The sequence below is a fragment of the Humulus lupulus genome, chromosome 2, assembly GCF_963169125.1.
Source record: "Humulus lupulus chromosome 2, drHumLupu1.1, whole genome shotgun sequence".
Lineage (NCBI taxonomy): Eukaryota > Viridiplantae > Streptophyta > Magnoliopsida > Rosales > Cannabaceae > Humulus > Humulus lupulus.
Window position 1 is genome coordinate 243595676 of NC_084794.1, and position 15316 is coordinate 243610991.

At 32.5% G+C, this 15316-nt stretch overlaps 1 non-coding gene across 1 annotated transcript; it reads right to left on the reverse strand.

Annotated features, from left to right (window-relative positions):
- Positions 1-13582: 13582 nt before the first annotated feature.
- Positions 13583-13689, reverse strand: LOC133820510 (small nucleolar RNA R71). Its single transcript, XR_009886918.1, has one exon. It is a non-coding gene; the product is annotated as a small nucleolar RNA R71 (small nucleolar RNA).
- Positions 13690-15316: the final 1627 nt, after the last annotated feature.

A 15316-nucleotide genomic window follows, 5' to 3' on the forward strand; every position in this document is an offset into this window, starting at 1 on the left:
TTTTATGTTATATGCATCATAACTTTCTGAAATTTTTTAATATGCCAACGTAAGTTACTATCCCAAATATATGACAATTTAAATTTTTTAGACAAAAATACCCCTAACATTCAAACACCAATTTTCTCTCTGAATCTGAACTCTCTCTCTCTCTCTCTCTCAAACATCTCTCATTCTATCAGTCTCTCTCTCACTCTCTCTCATTCTAATCTTGTAGATCTCGAAAAAAATACCAAAATTAAAAAAAAAAATCATCTGAAACAGACATATGAGTGAAAAAAAATAAACCTCCAAATTTTTCGCAAGTTTTAGTATAGCGCATCGAAATTGCATTGAAAAAACATCATTTTGGCCGAAAATCAAGTTTTAATGATTGCATCGAAACACCATCGATTTTTCATTGTAAAAGCTTCGTTTTTGCCAAAAAATAAGTTTTCATGATTGCATCGCAAAAGCATCGAAACATCATCGATTTTGCATCGAAATTTCATCGAAAAACTATTGTTTTGGCCAAAAATCAAGTTTCACTATTGCATCAAAAGAGTATTAAAATTACATTGATTTTGCATCGAAAAAGTATTATTTTTGCCAAAAAACAAGTTTTCATGATTGCATCAAAAGAGCATCGAAACACTATCGATTTTTCATCGAAAAAACATAGTTTTGGCCAAAAAAAAAAAGTTTTCATGATTGCATCGCAAGAGAATCGAAGCACCATCGATTTTTCATCGAAACTCCATTTATTTTGCATCGAAAAAGCATCTTTTTGGCCAAAAATCAAGTTTCATGATTGCATCGAAAATGCATCGTTTTGTCCAAAAATCAAGTTTTCATAATTGCATCGCAAGAGCACCGAAACAACCATCGATTTTGCATATTTCAAGACCAAAATGATGTTTTTTCAATGCAAAATCGATGGTGTTTCGATGCTCTTGTGATGCTATCATGAAACTTGATATTTGGCCAAAACAATGCTTTTTTTTATGCAAAATCGATGGTGTTTCGATGATGTTGCTGCAATCATTAAAACTTGATTTTTGGCCAAAATGATACTTTTTCGATGCAATTTCGACGCTCTGCACTAAAATTTGACAAAAACTTTGGAGGTTCATATTTTTTCACTCAAATGTCTGTTTCAGATGATTTTTTTTTAATTTTGGTATTTTTTCGAGATTTACAAGATTTGAATGAGAGAGAGTGTGAGAGAATGAGAGATGTTAGAGAGAGAGAGAGAGAGAGTTCAGATTGAGAGAGAAAATGGGTGTTTTGATGTTAGGGGTATTTTTGTCTAAAAAATTGAAATTGTCATATATTTGAGATTGTAACTTATATTGGCATATTAAAAAAATTTAGTGAGTTATCATGCATATAACATGAAATTTCCCTTTAAGACTTAGCAGTTTACAAGCAATTGATTTCTCCAAAACAATTCAAATAAACACTTAGGACAATCCTAGATAATCATGTTTCTACAAAAATGCATGATTAATCAAAATTGTGTGGGGTTTCATGAATGACATGTAATTGACTGATGCATGATCATTCTCTCAATCAAACATTAATTAATATTTATTTAAATAAATACAATAAAAAAATAATAAATGATGAACCGAGTACTATTGGGTATTTTTAAATTTACAACCCTTTGAAAAAAATAGAAATAAAATTATAATATGCCCTATAGTTGTTTGCAAGATTCCAAGATCGCTTCTCTTCTCTTACTATCCCATCTTTTTAATTTTTAGAAATTTATTAGGCCCAACTAATTAATTAGAAACTAATTTTCTAATAAATTTATTTAATTAAAACTAGCTTTTAATTAAATAACCATTTTTGTCATCTTTTTAATTTAGTTGAATTTAAGTAATATAAGAATCAAATTCAAATAATAAAAATAAAATAAGATAACTATCTTTTTAAATTCTAAACATTTAAAATTAATTAAATAAAAGATATTTTAGCGCAAAATTAGGGATTTGTTGGGCACCAAATGTAACGTCCCAGATTTTGAAGACTCGATAATGTGTGTAACACCCTAAACTCCAAGGACCATTACAATGTGCATTTTAAACAGTGTTAAACTCGCTAATTGAGTCATTTGGTCATAATCGTGTAACTAAGTATGATTAGTGGTTTAGGGTTAAAATTTTTGGCTAACATATAACGTTTCACTAAAACATTTACTGTATACATTGAGATCCCAAAAATATAATTTAAAAGTTAATTACAACAAAAGATTTACAACCATCCGACCTAAGCGAAAAAATAGGGTTTAACCCTAGTTCCTCTTTAAACCCTCGGTCGTGGTAGTCAAGCAGCCGCATATGTACACATCGTCACCTAAGTTCTCCAACTCAAGGATGGTCCATCTTTCTTTTGCCTTTACCTACACCACATAGAACCCGTGAGCCGAAGCTCAGCAAGAAAGCTCAATATGCTGATGAACAGTAATAACATGTTACTAAATCATAATGTGCATGCCTAGCAATAATTTCCCTATTTGTTCATGCAAATAAGTTCAGATAGTGATGGGGGATCCTGGCCTCCTGAATGGATGACTATCAAGTCAATCCTAATCAGATGAGTGATTAACCCTTTGAGGTTCTGATAACCATACTGGGGCGTATAGCCCTAATCAGATGATTGATTTAACACTTTGAGGTCCTGATAACCATGTTGGGGCGTGTAGCCCTAATCAAATGATTGATTTAACACTTTGAGGTTCTGATAACCATGTTGGGGCTTATAGCCCTAATCAGATGAGTGATTTAACACTTTGAGGTTCTGATAACCATGCTGGGGCGTATAGCCCAAATCAGATGAGTGATTTAACACTTTGAGGTTCTGATAACCATGCTGGGTCTTATAGCCCAAATCAGATGAGTGATTTAACATTTTGAGGTTTTGATAACCATGATGGGGCATATAGCTCTAATCAAATGAGTGACTGATGAGTAAGTCACTAACTTAAACCAGATGAGTGACTAGTGAATGAGTCACTAACATAAACCAAATGAGTGACTGATGATTGAGTCACTTGTTGGTTTTTATTGATCAAATCAGAGATTATGCGCAGCGGAACAACAATCAAATTGTTAGATTAATCCCATAAGATTTCTAGATCTACTTCTTCACACTCATATATATATTGAATCAAGGACAAGAATAGAAACATTACCTCAGGTCCTTCCTTGCAGCTATCTTTTCGTATGGCTGAATCCTTGAGATCTCACACCAAGATCTTCCAAAATGTTCTCAGTCACACAAAGAACGAGTGTGGGCTCGCTATACAAATAATAGGCAATAACTATTTATCAGATATTCTCAACACATGAGATCTGATAAAGTTTGGACCTAGGTTTTGTGAAGAACAATGACCTTTGTTTTTGTCACTGATCTTTTTCTCTGAGAGAATCCTAGATATTTTTCTATCCCTGAAAACTTACGTTATGTGAAAACTGATATCCAATATATAAAAATATTTGTTATTTTAAACAAATTCAAAATAACTGATCAGTTATCAGATTTTTGTTTAAATAATAATATTTAAATCAAATCAAAATATCTCATTATTTATTTAATATTTAAATAACTAAAATTGTGGAATCAAGAGACCAAGTCTCTCTCTTATGTGTGTAGTACAATGCCTGTGCACTGCGCCACACGTGTACCACATGCATGTGCAGACATGTGATTTTTCCCAATTTTATTATTATTTAAATACCAAAAATCCCAAAAAATAAATTAATTCAAAATTAATTATATTTTTGTTAAATCAAATAATTAATTAATTACACATAATTAATCAATAATTATGTTTGATACATAGAAAAATATTTTACTTATCACATAAGTCCTTTTTGCCCATTTTTGTATTTGCCTTTGACAGTGATTGTTTGAGCCATTTCGGGGACCATGAACCATGAAACTAAATAATTAAACTCTTTAATTATAATAGTTAATTTATTAATTCTGATATTACTCTACTATAAATTCAGAATTGCACTCTTTATGTTATAGATATACTTTTACAAAAATCTTTTTCTTCAGTCGTCCATAGATATAACCATCTTGCAATAGTTCAACCCTCTAATTAATTAGTTCATAAATTAGAATGGAAGAATTACCATTTAACCTTTCTAATTTACTTCTTATTCCTTATGTACCATTAATTCACTAGTGAATAATTAATCTATAATCTAATTATAGATTTGAGCTCAAAATCATTTAGTTTGAGAATTAACCCTTAAGGGAACTAATATACGATCCGTTAGGAAATATTAGATTCCGTATTGTTGATACATGTTCCCAGCCATCCATGATATTAAATATCCAAAACAAAAGTCATTAGCCTCATTCTTTGAAGAGACCTTAACGAGTGAATCAAAAGATTTAATAAATATGAACAGGAGTTCATGAACACTCAGGATTTAGGTTGATCTATAAATGATCATCTGTTATGATATGAATTACAAGTCTTTATTGTTAAATGGTTTTTGGATAAAGACTTTAATTCATATCGGTCCATGTCATATATAATCATATTATATAAAGCACCTTTACCGAGATGTCTTTTCCACATCAATAATCCGAATCTAGATTATTTGTATCATAATGATACTCAGTAAACCGTACTTACAACTCCAATTAAAGAATTCCATAACTTTAATTTGTTGTTGTTGACTATTTTTATTCATTCATGTGATCTTAATTCTCTCGTACTAATACAAGATCACATCCTCAATAATGAATATGGAATTTTTCTGATATTTACAAAATTATTCAAACAATAATTTAACAATCTAAATATAACAATAATAATAAACCCATCGTATTTATTTATTCACAGAAAAAACAAATGTCTTTACATGCTTTTAGGACACACTCCTAACATCACTAACATAAACCAGATGAGTGACTGATGAGTGAGTCACTAACATGGGCTCTGCACCCTTAGCCATGTGACGATGCAGTCACCTGGGCCTTCTGGCCCTGGCTCTAAGTGACTAGCCATTAGGCTAGACAAGCGCTTTTAGTTTTCATCGAACTTGAGGTTGGTCAAGCATTAATGGTCATTATGAATCATTCAATGCTTATGTTGATTAGATCTAATCATTTTGGCTTGAGTTGAACACATCAGTACTGTTCTTGACTCTTAAGCCAATACCATACGGCTTGTGCCAATTTCTGACTCATGGGTCAGTGCCACACACAAGTAAGCAATGCAAACAGGCATATATCATATGTCAAATATCCAAATGTAGGGCATTTAGCATGCTTACTTAACAATCACTATCATAATTATGATCATGCACAATTACAGAGACTCAAGCTCTGATCAATCTCATATTCAACATTCATGTCATGACCTAATCACATGTTTCTCATGCATTACATGCTGGGTGCAGTTTTCGTACCTCTGGTTTGAGCGAGAAATAACAAATGAACAACCCTTGAAAACGATCAATCCTTTGATCCCTTAGCGGTCACCTAGTCATAACCAAATATGGAATCCAATTAATGAAATCAAAATAAAAGGTTCTTGACCTAAACCTCACTCCTGGAACCTCGAATCGTACTCAAACGGTTAGTAGATTTGATCCCGAACCTTAGGAATTGAAACCCCGAGGCAAAAACCCTCAAAATTGCCCAAATTATGAAGCAGGAAAAGCAGGGTAGTGCTACACCGCTGCCCCTAGCTCCCCAGCGCTACAGCCAGAGCTGTTTGGCCCTGGACAGTGCTGTAGCACCCTCCCTTAGGTGCTATAGCGGTAGGACCAGGCAGAAACAGCCTTAGTTCTTCCTCCTTTGATTTCACCATTTCCAACCTTAAAAACTTGACCCCAAACTCCATCCAAACCCCCAAATGAACCCAAAGATCTACTCTACATGTCCTAGGCATCATAACCCAACCAATCTTTGCCAAAAACCCCATTGAATTCTGAACTTTCAAATAAAAAACCCAACTGAAACTCAATAAAAAAAACAGAGCAAAACCAGAGTTCTAATGGATAGAAACTTACCTCAAGCTCAGAATCACACCCTCTTCAATGGCAGAACATAACCCTAGATCATCAAGGCTCAACTCCCTAGCTTGGTTCCTCAAAAAGAGCTCAAAAAATCAAAGAGAAAAGGAGAGAAAAAGATGAACGGATGTAGAAGATGAATGTTCTGTTTTGCTTTCTATTTTCTACAGCCTTAATGGCTCATTTTGGTCAAAAGACCAAAATGCCCCCAAACCTATTTTTAACCCTTAACAGCCACCAAGGGCGAAACCGTCATTTCCCATCTATCTCGCTAATCATAATTAACACCCTCCAATTCTCGTTATTTCCAATATTCTCAAATGCCAATAAATCATATCCCATTACCCTTTAATTCCGGGTAATGCTCTAATCACCAAATTACCCCGAGACTCACCCCGAGCCCCGAAATTAACCCCGTTATGACCAAACCGATAACTTGCATTCAAATATCATCTCATGCCGAATGGCTCAAACAAATCCACATTATGATGTGGCCTTATTCAAAATTCACCAACATGCGTGAAAATATACAAATGTGCCCTCAACAGGCCAAATTACCAAAATGCCCTTATAATTAAAAGTGAACCCATATGCATGCATTTATCATCATATAATCATGCATATAATCATTTAATAACATAATAAGTCAATTATGGCTCTCCCGACCTCTTAATCAAGGTCCTAGACCTTATTAGGAAACTTGGGTCAATACAATGTGGAAATATAAATGTTTTCATATAACAAAATGTCTCAAAAACCCATATAAAAAAAAACTTTTTCAAAAGTCGTATGGGCATACTTAACATTTAATACAAACATATTTTATGAATAATAAAATGAGACTATTTTATGAAAATAACACAACATTTCCAAAACAAAACGGCTTCCCAAAAAGGTCGGTCCACTTGTACATTTGCTAGGTAGACTCCAGCGCTCATTGCTTTGCCTTGCCCTTGTTCTTACCTACAACAGGAAACAACTTACCTACAACAAAAAACAACTAGGTAAGAAAAAATGCTTAGTAAGTTCAACTTTAAATACAAAAGCATGCAGTGAAGACAGGTGGTCTTTAACCAAGTTACTGTCCACCAATAACTATAGCTCACAATAATTAGGGTTCCGGATCCATCTGGACCCTACGCAATCAATTTCAAGAGCGAAAAAGCGTCCTGGCAAACTTATGGTCATGCCTGATAACCAATGGAAAACTATTTCCTATAAACAGTTAAATCCTTGTACTCAGAAAAATTCCAGAGCAAGCAAATATAATATATCACAACAATTTTATATAAACCTATAAATCCCTGCACTCAGAAAATCCCAGAGCAAGAATATATAATATACAACAATATAATTCGAGACCAATGCTCGACAATTTCCAACAATTCAGGCGTATCACGCCCTCCAGCATAATTGCTAATCTGTAAGAGAGAACCGAGTCTCAACACTAAGATCTAGCCAATAAATATCCCCATCAAGGGTAACTATCGATTTACCTAGGGCATCGCTACTTATCCAAGAGTAAATCCCTCACAAAGGTAACCATCAAGTTACCTAGGGCATCACTACTTATCCAAGAGTAAATCCCTCACAAGGGTAACCATCAAGCTACCTAGGGCATTGCTACTATTCAAGAGTGTAATCGAAGTTACACAGGTTTACAGACACTTCTATGTTAATCAGTGGTACTGGTGAGCAGTTGCCCCATGTTTTTAGGTCAAAATATGTTTTCAAGACTTACCATGATTTTATCTGCAATAAGCAAAATTTTACTTTCTACCTTAAGTTCCAAAATCTCATTTTTACACTGTGTGAAAACTCAATTGTTAGGTCATAACTTAAAATTTACTTACTCAATTGTTACCAAAATTTCCCAATTCCATTTTTGGTATACCATTTAGGTCTTAGTAAAATATTAGGTCAAAAAGAGCATTTTTTATTGGCGAAAATATTTTCTAACAATGAGGTAAAAATGACCTTATTTTCAAGTCCTTATTTTTTTTTCCAAACTTTGGCACTTAATAACATTCAAATCGTTCAATATTTTGTTACCAAATTTTACAGTGGAATAATAGGTTATGCCAAGAATATGTCTACAAATTTTTAGAAAAAAATGGGATCATTTGACCTATACAGTGGCGGTCCAAACTTGGTCCCGAAATTAAGAATACGAAAAAAAAAACAGTTTTTTACCTAAACTTTGAAATAGCACAACTCACTCATTTATAAACATTTTTTAGTGTTTCAAAAGCTAAATTTTATGTACTCCATCTAAAAAAACATTACAGTACAATTAAATTTTACAAAATCAATATACAGTGGATGCTTGACCCCTTGGAAGTCATAGCTCAAAACTTGTATTTTTGTTTTAGGGTTTTCAACAAAACCCTTGGGGATTTTGGTTCCTATTTTCAAAAATCAACACACAAGCATCATAAAAATTATAAAGTAACTACCATAGCCTTATTACAACACCAATAAGAAACTTTAAGCATTAAATATACAAAATAATGCTTAAAAAATAAAAACCATACAATAACAACCATAAAAAGGTAAACTTTTTACCTCTTGTTGTTCTTGCTTAAGGTTTGGATCTTTCTACTAGCTTTGGATCCTTAAAAACCCTTTCAAAACCTTGACCAACTCCCCAATAACATATATAATTAGCTATTGAAAAATCTATGGTAAAAATTTGCAAAAGTCTAGTTTTTTGAAACTTTACCTTAGGGAAACCCTTCCTAGAGCAAAGCTTAAGCTTCCAAGCCTTAGTGTTCTTGAGGTTGAAAATGGAGAGAAAACTTGAGAGAGTTTTTTTTTTTTAAAAAAAAAAAAAGATGAGAGTGATTGTGAGAGAGAGGGGGTCGGTTTCGGGGAGGGTTAGAAGAATTTAAACAACTCTTAAATATCTTAAAACACTTGAGTGTTTTTCTTACTATCCACTTGCCTATTAACCCTAATATTTAAAATGGGGATTAAACTTAAATAATTTGGTCTACCCAAATAAATTCCCCACATGGCCGGCCACCCTGTATTCTATTTATGTCATATATTTGTTTAAATGGTTAATAATTATTTCCTAAGAAGAAAAATTCAAATTGACTTTCTATATCATTTTTCACTCTTATTAAGTTTTAAAAACAAAACTTAATACATAATAATTAAATTAAATGTCTCTCACGTTTAATTTAATTAATCACACAATAAAATTTAACCTAAGGTCCATTCATGGAATAAAATTCCCCAATTTGGTAAAATTAAGCATTTAACACTAAAATGCCCTAAAATTTCCATTTTCTCTAAGTTATTATTTTTGACCAAACTTTAATTTTTATGAATGTATTTTATGCCCAAAATATATTTGCCATAAATTTTCATTTTATTTTCTAAGATTTTTACCCGATTAGGGTTTTTGTGTCGGTCAAAGACCGAAAGTCTTATCTGGACTTTTAAACACAAAATTCATAATTTGGCTAGCAATAAATCATGGAAATAAATTCCAAACAAATATAATATTATTTAAAATAATATTCTTAACTTGGGGAAAACAATCCCGACTTGAGTCATTTCAAGGTGCCCGAAACACAGAATGTTACACCAAAAATTGTGCCCTAATGCTAAGGTCGGCTGCAAAGGCTCAAGCCCTAAGGGGCTCAGCCAGGGGCGCATGGGACAGAGGCTTGAAGCCATAGGGGTGCGCGCACAGGAGAGCACACTGGCAGGAAGAAGGCGCAATGGCACCTCGTGCATGGGTGCAGTGACGCCTGGCCCATGGACGCACAGACCAGCTGCATGTGCAATGGTGCCTAGTGCAGTGGCATCTGGCATAGTGGCGCCTGGCGCAGGGGTGCGCAGGTTGGAGCATGAGCCACTGGCTTGTAGCTGGTGGCTCGGGTCCCTTTTCTTTTTCATCCTCTTGTGTGATTATAATTTTTCACAATACCATTTCAAAAATAAAATTACAAATATTCCTATGCTCCATATGGCTTACATAAGATCTAAGAAAAATTTATAAGAAAAAATCAAATTCCTAACCCAATCGCACAATATAATTAATGATCCATCATTGAACCATACATTTAAAAAACATAACAATCCATTCAATATACATACCAACATACATATAAAAAATCAAGAAACCCACACAACATTTAATATGTATATGTAGACTACTCTAGTACCAATTGTTGGTATTAAATGAGAAATAAGAATATGTAGCGGAATAGATTTTTAATAAAATTGTTAATACCGACCAAGATCATACATCTATGGATATATTAAATGACACATAAATAGATAAGAGATTACTTCTAGTAGCCAATCAAGTGTCCTTGAATCTTTTCATATAAATCAACGATCTTCCTATCCTTTATGCCTCAGCCTTCCAAGTCAATCCTCTAAGACACAAGGGTGTGTGTAGGCACATGTGATAACTCTACAAATTAGAGTTATTTTACCATATTTTATATGCTAATTGTTGCTTAGTTCTTGAGTTTTTAATTAACTTATTAAGTTTTTAAGTAATTTTAAATTTATTAGTCTTATTTTGATTTTATATAATTTTGTGTGTTTTTATAGTTATTTTGTTGTAAAATATTGTAGTTTAATTATTTAAAATTAGTATTGTTAGTTTGAATGCTAAAAATATGATTTTATTGAAATTAAATGTTATGTAAATTAAATTTTAATTAATGTTTTCATGGGAGTTATATGATATATTTTATTAATGAAAATATTTAATTTTAATTTAGTTTATAATTTATTGTGTAGGAAAATTATTGCCCTTGAAAAGCAAGAAAATCAAAGGAAAGATGGTAATTTTGAAAGAAAGTAACAAGAAAAATGGTGTTTCTCCAAAAGCCCAACCACGTGAGGCCCACTCTAGGCCCAACCCGTGGCCCCCCCTCCAACACCCAGCCACCACATTGCTGCCATTTCCCTTATTGAGCCCAACAAAAATGCATTTTGTCCCTTTGTCCCCTATGACAAAAATGCCAACTTTTTACCCTTTTTCCTACACATTTTCACCACAACATCATCATTACACCCTATAATTTACCTCTACATACCATATTTATTTTATTTAATTAATCTAATCAATTTAATTAATTTAAATTGATTATTTTAATAAACTCACTTTGGCTATAAATATGGACTTTCAAGACCATTTTTGGGGTGCTTAATGTTTTTGGTTACCATCTTTTTCTCTCATTTTCTCTCTACCATTCTCTCTTCCATTTGGGTTTTTCAAGAGCATTTTGCAAGTATGTATGTCTTTTATTTTGTAATTTCTACTCTAGTTATGTGCTTCTAATCTTTTTCATAAGATTATTAAGATCATGATGAAGCAACTTGTAACTAAGTAATATTTATGTTGTATGTTGATTTCCCTTGTAATGCAACAAAGTCTATGGATTTTTCTTCTTCATATATTTCTTTCATCTTAAATATCTTGTATTTTAGATTGTTAGAACATATTTACACTTTGTACTTCATTAGTGCATAAACATAATATTCTTTGTGTAAGATGTGTCATTAAATTGTACACATCCATGCTTAGAACAAAAATATTATGTTTTGCCTTATAAATAATGTTCATTGATTTATTTGTTATTTCATTAGATTGATTTACACTAAATGCTTTGAAATTATAATTTTGAAAAGTGAAGAAAAATCCTATCTTTTTATAAGAAATTTGTGTTTAAAATTATAAATCTTTTTGAAAAAGGATAGTTTAAATTATTTTAACTATCACTAACACTTGGGAATCAATATACTAATAAATATTATTAAACTTACATTTTGTGGATTCTAGTATCTTAATAATCTTTTCTTTTAACACTTATTTTCAACTCATTATTGGTTTATTTTCATTATCTTAAATAGCTTTATTTTTCAATCTTTTATTTTATGTTCATAATATTAAAACTTATCAATCTTTGGAACTAGGTTAGAATTTATTACTTTTGATTTAAAATAGTTTCATTTTCGATTTTAGACAACTCCTTTGGGTTCGACATCCTTGCTTACGATCACTATTCTATATGGACGATTCGTGCGCTTGCGATACATAAATTTTTAAACATACCCGTTTTGGGTCCATCAAGTTTTTGGCGCCGTTGCCGGGGAGTTGCAAGAGAAAAGAAACAAAAATTATCTCAAGGTTAGTAAATTCTTCTACTAGTTATTTTAATTCTTGCACTTAAAAAAAAAAAAAAACCTAAAAAAATATATATCTATAAAAAAAAACTAAAAAAAAAAAGATAAAAAGAAAGTTGGGACGGTTCAACCACCCATAAAAAATATACTTATATTTCTATATTTATTGTTTTTTTTTAGTGACGGCACTTGTGCCTCCTATCTATCATTTTAAATTTTTATAGTCGATGGCACTTGTGCCTCCTAATTTTGTTGTAATTTTATTTCTTTTATATCTTTGTTAGTTGACGGCACTTGTGCCTCCTAACCTTTGTGTAATTTTCTTTATTTATTTTGTTGTATTTTTATTTTATTTAAATTCCGCAAATTACTAGTTGATGGCAATTTTGCCTCCTAGCTAGTTGATGGCAATTTTTGCCTCCTAGTCCTCTATCTTATGTTTAAGTTGATGGCACTTGTGCCTCCTAGTTTTTACCTTAATTTTGTTATGGTTGATGGCATGCTATGCCTCCCTCCTCTTGCCTAAATTTTAGTCTTATTTAATTTTTGCCTTATTTTTCTTTGTCTTCTTTAATATTTTAGTGTAATATTGTGAAAAATACTTGAAAAAAAAAAAAGAAAAGAGAGAAACCTAAATCTTGTCCTTTCACCATAAGCAATTTTTGCTTAAAGGAAATTTGAACAAAATTCCCATCCGCCTCTACTAATTAACCTCGGGGAGTTGTTAGTAGTGCGCGAGTAAGTGGAATCAAATAGGCCTGGGGACAAGTAAACCATAAGAATTATATTGTTGTGAAATCTCTAAAAATTATAAGTATGCTCTGTGGTTGCGGTTTTAACTGATCTTCCACATCAGAAAATTGTTTGTTTGAGATTATCCTTGTTACCTTGTTTGTGAAAATTGTATGCATCATTGGGAACGTAACTCTAAAAAACGATTAGTAAAAAGACGTTTATCTTTGTTTGAAATTGAAAGTGTTAGTAAAAATTTGAGCATCATGGAACCTATTGCTAATATTGTTGATGAAACTGTTGTGCCTGAAAAAACTTTGCTTGAATATTTTGCACCTATTTCATCTAATGCTCCTTCATGCATTGTTTTACCTACTACTTCTGCTACTCATTTTGAGCTTAAACCAGCAATCATTCAATTGTTGCCATCTTTTTATGGGTTAGATAGAGAGGATCCTTACATGCATGTCAAAGATTTCTTAGAAATTTGCTCAACGTTTAAATTTCAAAATTTTTCTGATGAGTCGGTCAAACTAAGATTGTTTCCTTTTTCATTAAAAGACAAATCAAAAGCTTGGTTAAATTCCCTTCCCACGGGGTCTATAACTACATGGGATCAACTTTATAATAAATTCTTACTGAAATTTTTTCCTATGTCTAAAACTGATAGTCTAAGGAGAGAAATCTCCGAGTTTTTTCAAAAAGATAATGAAGAGTTTTATGAATGTTGGGAAAGATTTAAAGATTTATTATTAAAATGTCCTCATCATGGTTTTGAAAAATGGAGACTTGTAAAATATTTTTATGATGGTTTGACTCCCTCTAATCGTCAAATGATTCAATCTATGCATACTGGAAAATTTTTAAAATTTCAAGGACAAGAGGCGTGGGACGCCCTTGAAGATTTATCTGTCAATTCACAACAATGGAATTATTTTGATCCTAGGTCTAGGTCAACTAATTCACCAAAAAGAGGAGGAAGGTATGAAGTAAAAGAAGAATTAGACTTAAGAACGTCCTTAGACAAATTAGCGAGAAAAGTAGAAGCTTTAGCCATAAGCCAAACTATAAACTCTCCAATTCAACCTAGAAAAGATGTTTGTTCTATATGTTCTAGTCCTTGCCATAATGCCCAATCATGCCCTTCCTACCAAGAAGCCTTTTCTGAGGAGGCCAATGCTCTTCATTCTTATGGGAAACCAAATGATAGCCCATTTTCGTCCACCTACAATCCAAATTGGAGAAACCATCCAAACTTTTCATGGAGACAAAACCAACCCCAAATGAATCAAGGGCACCAATACAACACACAAAACCAAGCTCATGCCCCACAAAATCAACCATATCCGCAACAAAGAAAACCTTCCTTAGAAGATACTTTACAACAATTTATGCAATCCACCCAACAAATCCTACAAAATCAATCTCAATCTATTACCAAACTCGAGACACAAGTAGGACAACTCGCCACTGCTTTAGCTGATAGAGAAAAAGGAGCATTCCCTAGTCAACCTATCCCTAATCCAAAAGGTCAATATGAGATAGGAAAGTCTAGTCATAATGGAGAAGTCAAATCAATTTCAACTCTTAGGTCTGGAAAGAAAATTGTCAAACCCGATTACATACCTGAGGTTGAAAACGAAAAAGAAAAAGAAAAGAGTCAGCCTTCTAGTTCTAATCTCAATGACTCATCAAACAAAGAAATTCCAATCCATCCTTTCATTCCAAAAGCCCCATTCCCACAAAGATTACTTCCAATTAAAAAAGGCGGCCAATATAATGACATCTTAGAAGTTTTTAAGCAAGTTAGTATCAACATCCCTTTCTTAGATGCCATTAAACAAATTCCTGCCTACTCCAAATTTTTAAAGGATCTTTGTACTGTTAAGAGAAACACTAATGTTCCTAAAAAGGCGTTTTTAACTGAACAAGCTAGTTCCATTATTCAATATAAGAGTCTTGTTAAATATAAAGATCCTGGGTGTCCCACAATTTCATGCATTATTGGTGATCATTTTATTAACAAAGCTTTACTTGATTTGGGTGCTAGTGTGAATTTATTGCCTTATTCTGTTTATAAGCAACTTGGTCTTGGTGAGCTAAAACCTACCTTTATAACTCTTCAATTAGCCGATCGTTCTGTGAAAATTCCTAGAGGCATTATAGAGGATGTTTTGATAAAAGTTGATAAATTTTATTTTCCTGTTGACTTCATTGTTCTTGATACTCAACCTGTGGAAAATATGCATGCTCAAATTCCTATCATTTTAGGTAGACCATTCTTAGCTACATCTAATGCAATCATAAATTGTCGTAATGGTGTTTTGAAATTATCTTTTGGAAATATGACTGTTGAATTAAATGTTTTTAATGTTGCTAAATCTGTTGAGTGTGAGGAAATA